Genomic DNA, 8647 nt, shown 5'->3' with positions numbered 1-8647 from the left:
GGCGGCGCGGGGAGGGGCCCCGAGGAGACAGCCTGCTCCACTCTTGCGACAACAGTCCCTGACGTCCTGGTGGAGAGGCAATGAGGACACAGGGTTGGTAACAATAATAATAATAATAGATCGTATTTATTGATCGCTTACACTGTGCCAGGCTCTGTGTTTAAACCTTTTACAGGCATGCATCCTCACACCAGCCCTGTGAGGTCGCCACTATTATCCTTATTTTTCAGAGACAGATGCTGAGATTAAGAAAGGTAAAGCGACTTGACTGCAGTCACAAGTAAGTGGTGAAATCAGACTGAAACCCATATGTCTCTTAACACTCTACCCCTGCTGCTGAAGGTAAAGCTGCGACACCCAAGGGCTTTAGAATGTCTGGAATAAATCACTCCCTGGTAGAAATTCATGAGAGGGAAGGAAAAAGGGAGAATGTGGGTGAAAAGAGGGAAGGAAGGTACGGAGGGGCTCCATGCTGCACAGACTACTCCTTGGATGGTGGGATAGTTCTCAGCGGCCAGGAGGCCATCAAGGATATGAGGGGGAATGTTACCATCCAGAAATCTTCGCCTGGTGCATTCTTCTAAGGCAGAGGTTTCAATTTATTGGAAATGCTAACCATTGAACAACTGACTGGAGAAGCCCTCAAGGTACTTCAAACTAAAGATGTCCAAATCTAAATTCATTACCTCATCCTTTTATTGGCCTTCTAAGAAGTTTCACTGTGGTGAAAAAGAACTCTCCCCAACACACGCATACACAGACACACACATACACAGTAGCCTGGATACAGTTTACTTCGCCCTTCCCAGTGAATGGCACCACCCTCTACTGGACTGTCCAAGCCAGAAGCCTCAAGATCATCCTTGACTACACTTTCACTTGACTTGAGGTGAATATGAATGTTTTAAATTTTTTTACTATGGAAAATTTCAAATATATACAAAAGGAGACTTAACAGTATAATGAACCCTCATATACCCATCATTCAGTTTCAATAATTATTAATTCCTGGCCAAGAGTTTATTATGACTTGACAAACATTTATGATATATGAACCATGTACCAGGTCCCAACCTACAACCTAAGGATCCAAAGATGAATCAGATTTTACTGTAACCCAATCTGAAGATATAATATCTGACCTTGGTTCTTGAAAGATGAGTAAGAATTATCCAAGAGAGGAAGGGTGTCCTCCTCATTCATTCATTCTTTCTTTCAACAAATAATTGTGAGGCACTGTCCTTGGTGCTAGGAACATGTAAAGAAACAAGAATACATGGCATTGTCCCCACATTCATAAAACTTGAATAACAGGGGAAAGAGACATTAACATGTGGTTAGAAATGTCATGACTATCTTGAAGGAGATGGACAGGATGCTAGGAGCAGACTAAATTTGGCCTGGGAGGTTTGGGAAGGCTTTTATAAGGCAGTGGCACTTATGAGAGGGGAAGGGGTAAAGGAGATGGAGGTCATCCAGAAGAAGAGGAAATCACTCCAAGGCCAAGGAGAAGTACAAGAAGGCCAATATGGATGTGAGAATGGAGAAGTATTCTCATCTTATTAGATGAGCTAGAAAGGTGGATAGGTACCAAATCAAAAAGGGCCTTGTATATTAGGCTAAGCGTTCTGGACATTATTTTAAGGGGAATAAATAATCATCAGAGGGTTTGAGGCAGGGGAGTAGAATGTTCCCCCTTGTATTTTAGAAGATCACTTCAGCTGCTAAGTGGAGAATAGATAGGAGGAGGGCAAAATTGGCAGTGTGGGGACCAGTTAGGAGGCAATTGATGTAGTCTAGGTAGCAAATAATTATGGTGGTGGGAGTAGGGATGGAGAAAGTTGCATAGGTTTAACAAAAATTCAGTAGGTAGAATTCACAAAAATAGTGATCATTTGATTGATTGGCTATGGAAGTATGAATAAAGAGATGACTTCTGGATTTCTGCTGGAGCAAATGAAAATCCAGAAATATCACCCATTTACAAATCAGAATACTTGTCTTCCCAATCCCATTGAGTAGGATGGCTGCAGTATTCAGGGAAATCTCTTCAGATAACCAGAGGCACACAGTACAGGGTGGGGAAGGTGGGGAAAGGAGTCTAATTACCTAAGATGTAAAAAAGGAAATTGTACAGTTCACACATAGTGCAGTTTGACCTACACACAGTCTTCTTGAATCCCTGATCCCTTCGTGAGTCTGCAAAGCTTCCTGAATAATGGGGAGTCAAACTGTGTCCTTCACCCATCCTTTCTCTATTGTATCTCTTCTCCATTTCTAATGCTCTCCATGGCCTCAGAGCAATCAATAGCCTATGAACTGCCTCAGATGCTCAGTGTGTGGTTCTGACCAATGTAGGTCCCTCTGAGGCAGCAATCTTTTAAAGTTATTACTTTGAAACTATTAGGAAAAAACTTTATTTAGAAGCAAGTCTATCCAGGGGCACCTGGATGGCTCAGTTGGTTAAGCACTCAACTCTTGGTTTCGGCTTAGGTCATAATCTCACAGTTTGTGAGTTTGAATCCTGCATCGGGCTCCACACTGACAGCGCAGAGCCTGCTTGGGATTTTCTCTCCCTCTCTCTCTGCCCCTTCCCTGCTTACACACACACCTCTCTCCCTCTCTCTCTCTCTCTATCTCTCTCTCAAAATTAATAAATAAATAAACTTAAAAAAAAAAAAAAGCAAATCTATCCAAAGTCACATACCAAGAATACTGGCTTTACGCTTTTTGGATTAATAAACCAGCCATTTAACATTACCGGGCAGTTGGCACCTGTGTCACCTATATGGAAGAATAGATCTTTCATCTCTATTAGCAGCAAAGACACTTAATGATGCAAAGGCAGCCTTTTATACCACTGTATATAAGTATTGCTTTGATATTGCAATTTTTCTTGTAGTTTATTCAATAAACCCTCTTCTGGGTGGTTGTTATGATTTGAAAAATCTATAAGGAGTAAAATATTTCCAAATATTATATGGAGTGGCATTCATAAGTCAGATGCTAGGCCTAGCAAGGACTTGCTTAATGCCCTTCTTGAACAGAACTATTTTAGTATATTCCTGGGAAGAGGATATAGGGTGAGAAGAGAAAAGGACTGAGGTGAAGTCTAGGAGTACCACCAGCATTTGGGGAGCCAGCAGAGGAAAAGAAGGCTAAGAAGAAAACTGAGAAGACACAGTAAGAGAACAATCAGCAAAGAGTAATGTCATGGAAGAAATCCAAGGGAGGAAAGACTTTCAAGGAGGAAGAAGTGGTCAACAGCATTGAATGCAGCAAAGATTTCCAATAAAAAAGTATCCTTTGAATTTGGCAACATTGAAGGCCTGGATCCTCATGATATGATCTGTGTCAGCAGAAAATGAGGGCAGAAGCCACAATGCAAGAACATTGAACAAATGAAAATAAGGAAGTAGAATAAATAAGTGCAGACCCCCCCCCCCTTTCAAGAAATTTGGAAGAAGGAATAGACAGCTGAAAAGTGATATGTGAATTTAAAGATTCTGGTTTTGTCTTTTTAAGATGGTAGAGACTTGAACATGGGTATAAATTACAAAAAGATACCAGTAGAGAAGATGAATTTGAAAATAAAAAAGATGATGAGGGGCACCTGGGTGGCTCAGTCATTTAAGCATCCTACTTTTGCTCAAGTCATGATCTCACAGTTGGTGAGTTTGAGCCCCTGATCAGGCTCTGTGCTGACAGCACGGAGCCTATTTGGGATTCTCTCTCCCTCTCTCTCTGCCCCACCCCAACTTTCTCTCTCTCTCTCTCTCTCTCTCTCTCTCTCTCTCTCTCAAAGTAAACTTTAAAAAAAAGGAAATAAAAAAGATGATGAGAGATGGAGGGAGATCCTGGAGGCAATAAGAGGAGGTAAGATCAAGAGTTCATGGAGAAGAATTAGACACCTTAACTTTATGGGCTGAATGGATAGGAATGAAGACAAGGGTATAGGTAGGGTAATTAATAAAGTGGAGCAGGCAAGAGGTTGAGGGATTTTGCACCTGGTGATATCAATATTGTCAAAATCTTTATCTGAGGAAGGAATATGTTTGGATGAAGAACAAGAAAAACCTTATAAGGTGGGTATTACCCTGTCGTGAACATGTTGTTGCCATTGTTGTTATCTGCACGGCACCCACCCCCTTCTTATTGGTAACAGCACATCAGTTTTCTCTGAAGATCCATCCCCACCCCACTCTGTGTGGTTCAGACGGGAATCATCTCAGTCCCATATCCATGTCAGTGCTGGATCCCTAACCTAGAGTCAGGTCAAAGTGATCAATTCAGAAATGGGTACATGATGGAATATGAGCAGTTTCCTGCAACTATTGGGCGAGAGGTGTTCATAGAAGGCAAACCTGGTAGACATCTTGCCACAGGGAAGGATGAGCCTGCCTGAACAAAGCCAACTCAAGGCAGAGCTAAGGGGTGGAGTGAGACAGATGCCTGACAACATCAATTTAATACCTATATTTACCTCTGCCTAAAGTCCCATAAGTCAGTAAATTTACTTTGTGCTTAATTAATACTAATTTGAGTTAGGTTTTATCACCCAACTCATATATGATGAATATATGTGGCAGATGCTGCCTATTGGTACTCATCCCCACACCCACTCTTCTGTAGCCTCCCCTGTACTAACCGGGGTGGAAATCTGAAAGCCACATTTCTCAGATGCCTTTGTAGCATGAGGAGAGTAGGGGGAAGGGAGAGGTGCTCTGGCAACATCAGCAGCAGTGGTTCCTGCCCAGCAAAAGCAGAGGTGATTCCAGTAGCATCAGCAGTGCAAACTCCGGGCGCATCAGCAGCTAGTGCAGATTTGTAGGCTCCAGCTCCTTGATCCACTCGTGTAGATGTGTACATTCCAGCTCCTTGGTTCTTGGGCAATAACTTTTCTCCCTTTTCCCCCTCTAAACCAAGGTGAATGGTAGTTTCCTGGTCTCTGAATAACTCTGTTTTCCCTTTTATGCTTCTGCAGATCTCCATTACGTTGTTGTTGTTGTTGTTGTTGTTGTTGTTGTTAAGCTCAGCACCCGATGTGGGGCTTCAACTCATGACCCTAAGGTCAAGAGTCACATGTTCTACTGACCAAGCCAGCCAGCTGCCCCCCCCCCTTACAACTTTGTGACAAATTCTTTGCTTTAAATCCTCCTCTACTTGTTATATCTGGAATGATTTCTGTATTTTTATTGAACAGCCATCAATACAATAGGCATTCCTTTTTTGCATACACACATGCATGTACACACACATACACCACTCACAAAATTCAGAGAGGCTAAATTTCTCAAATATACAGAGTTAGTAAGTGGCCTAGCTAAGATTGGAATTCAGACATGACTGATTCTAAAGTTCTCACTCTTTTTCTGACCTAACATTGGTTTTTATATTTCTTTTCTTTTTTTATAGCTAGATTAAGTAGAAATTAGAGGGGACAGAGAAAAGTATTGTTAAGTAAATTGTTCAGGTGATCAATCTTGATGTTCACCTAGGGTAAGGAAAGAATGGCTTTGAGGGGATGGAGGACTGGGAGATAATTAAGGGATCAAACATCTCTATAAAATCAAGGAGGTGGAGAAGGAGAATGTAGTTGTGCAGGAGGCAGAAACATAAGGATAAGAGGTTGTGGTCACAAGTGGGATGGTGGAACTTAAGGCATTTTTTTCACAGGAAGAGCAATTGTGAATAATGAGTAGGGTCAGAGTTTGGTCATACTAATTGGATGGCTTCACCAACTGAGAGGATATAGCAGAAGGTTGGTAGATGATGGCCATAAGAATGGTATGGGGGCACAAGGGTGGTGCAGTTGGTTAGTCGTCCGACTTCGGCTCAGGTCATGATCTTACAGTTCATGGGTTAGAGCCCCACATCAGGCTCTGTGCTGACAGCTCAGAGCCTGGAGTCTGCTTCAGATTCTGTCTCCCTCGCTCTCTGCCCCTCCCCCACTCATGGTCTCTCTCTCTCTCTCTCTCTCTCTCTCTCAAAAATAAATAAGCATTAAAAAAAAAAGGATGGTATGGCTTGGGGCAGCTGGGTGGTTCAGTCAGTTGAGCGTCGGATTCTTGGTTTTGGCTCAGGGCATAATCTTGTGGTTCGAGGGATCAAGCCCCATGTCAGGCTCCAAGCTGATGGTGCAGAGCCTGCTTAGTATTCTCCCTCTCTCTCTGCCCCTCCCCTGCTCACTCTCTATCTTTCTTTCTCAATATAAATAAACAAACATAAAAAGAAAAAAAAAAAAGAGAGGTATGGCTCACTTGCATGATGTCAAAGAAGGAATTTAGGAATTTAACCTGCATAGAAAGAGGAAGAGGGATACCTGGGTGGCTCAGTCGGTTAAGTGTCTGACTTTGGCTCGGGTCATGATCTTACAGTTCGTGAGTTCGAGCCCCACATTGGGCTCTGTGCTAACAGCTCAGAGCCTGGATCCTGCTTTGGATTCTGTGTCTCCCTCTGTCTGCCCCTCCCCCTCCTCTCTCGGTCTCTCTCCCTGTCTCTCTCTCAAAATAAATAAATATTAAACAAGAAAGAAAGAGAGAAAGAAAAGGAAGGGAGGGAGGGAGGGAGGGAGGAAGGAAGGAAGGAAGGAAGGAAGGAAGGAAGGAAGGAAGGAAGAGGGGCACCTCGGTGGTTCAGTCAGTTAAGCATCCAAGTCTTGATTTCGGCTCAGGCCATGATCTCATGGTTCATGAGATCCACCCCCGCATCAGGCTCTGCACTGACAGCATGGAGCCTGCTTAGGATTCTCTCTGTCTCTCTCCTTTCCCCTTCCCAACTCTCGTGCATGCATGCACATACCCTCTTTCTTTCTCTCTCAAAATAAACTTTTTTTTTTTAAAGAGGAAGAGAAATGGTACACATGTGTATGGGAGTCATACTAATACTGATATTGTTGCCCATCTATTGGGACAGCTAAGGGAAAGGAGGGGGGACCCTGGAGCAGAGCCTGATCTCAGTTAAAGCTGGAGGTAAAGAGATAGAGAAGTGTATTAACTATGGAGTGTATAGAGAATATAGAGAAGCTTATTAACCATTGGGTGAATTCAAGAGGGTGCCATGAGAAGTTTGGGAAGGAGAGTGCAATTATGAGTGGGGAAAAAGAGCCACAGAGCAGTTTGGAGGTGAGATTTCTCACTTCCCCCTCAGCCTTCTATCCAATATTTTAGCAAGCCCTATAGACTGTCTTCTAAATGCTTCTTGATCCACCTACTTCTCTTCATCTCCATTACCACCCAGTGTCCAGGTCTATGTGATTTACCACCTAGTAACAGCACCAGTCTCCTCAGTGATCTCACATCCATTGTGGCCTCCTTTCACCCAGTCACAGTGATCTCTCTAAAATGTAAACCTCAACACTCCATACCCATGTCTAAAATCCCTCAGTAGGTCTTCATTGCCCCCAAAGACAGACAAAATCTTAGCTTCTTAGCCTGGCATGAACTCATAAGCCCCTGCTTCCTTCTCCAACCTCATCTCCCACCAGCCCTTCATCTAGCTCCCCTGAATTACTGTGGTTCCCAATCCTGGGTATTTCTTCTGCTCTGGCTTTTCTTTGCTTGTGTTCCCTCCTACCTATAATGCTCCTGGAATGGTACTGCATAGTAGGCAGTGAATATATATTTGCTAAAGGGATTCCATACATTCTACTCCTCTTTTGAAACTCAGATTAAGTGTTATGTGTAAAGGCTTTCCTAACCCCTTCATCCCAGGCAGTGCTGGCTCCACTCTCTTTTGTATATACAGTCTTCCACCTTAATCTCTATCTCACTTTATTGCATTTGTCTAATGCCTTGTCTGGGGTCCCCTCTTGACCGTGATATAGAGTTGGAGATTATTGAGGGCAGGGACTTGTAATTCGTTGACTGACACACTGCTCTGCACATAGGAGGTAAGTGGATGAAAGAAGCATGAGTAGGATCTTTTCTGTGAGTTCCTTGGAAACAATCTAGAGGCTTCCAAGTGACAGAGCAGGTGGGAGAAGAGAATAAAGAGACTTAGATTTCCTCCTCAGAGAGGAGAAAGTTAACCTTGAGTACCAGAATTGCTGGATAACTGTTTAGACACCTCCAAGCTCTCTAGTATGATATAGTGATGGCCCTAGATGTAGTACATCAACTGAATGAGGCCCAGACCTGAGACTCTGGCCTTATCCTTACCCCTCAGACTGAAGGAAGGGCAGCCAGCCCTATAAGGATAATCATCCAGACATCATCAGGGATGAAGGAGAAAGCTCAAGATTCTTCTTGGGAGTGGACCCCACAGCTCTGGTGCCTCACCCCTAACCTCTGTTCCCAGCCCCAGCCAACCTCAAGTCCTGGGTCCATCCTGATCTAAGAGGCCCGGATTCATCTCCTTCCCTCCCTCCCAGCCACTGAGGCTGGTGAAGGAACCTTAGGCAGTCTCCTGGTCCAGTAGGACTGACTGGTGCATATCAAGAACCACTCTATGACCTGGCCTCCCAGTGCAAAGCCCTGTATGGCAGTTGGAGCTTGTCAGTCTACTGTTCTAGCCACCAAATTCCCACAAAACAAGGGGCCCCCAGGTCAGGAGGGGTTGGCCTTAAACCAGATAAGGCCGTGGTTTGGAGTGTGGATCTACTTCCAGGGATTTGTCTCTCAGCCCTCCCCTCCCTTGCTTCCCACAG

This window comes from Panthera uncia, chromosome D1 (assembly GCF_023721935.1).
Source record: "Panthera uncia isolate 11264 chromosome D1, Puncia_PCG_1.0, whole genome shotgun sequence".
NCBI lineage: Eukaryota > Metazoa > Chordata > Mammalia > Carnivora > Felidae > Panthera > Panthera uncia.
Note: the sequence above shows the minus strand (reverse complement) of the source record.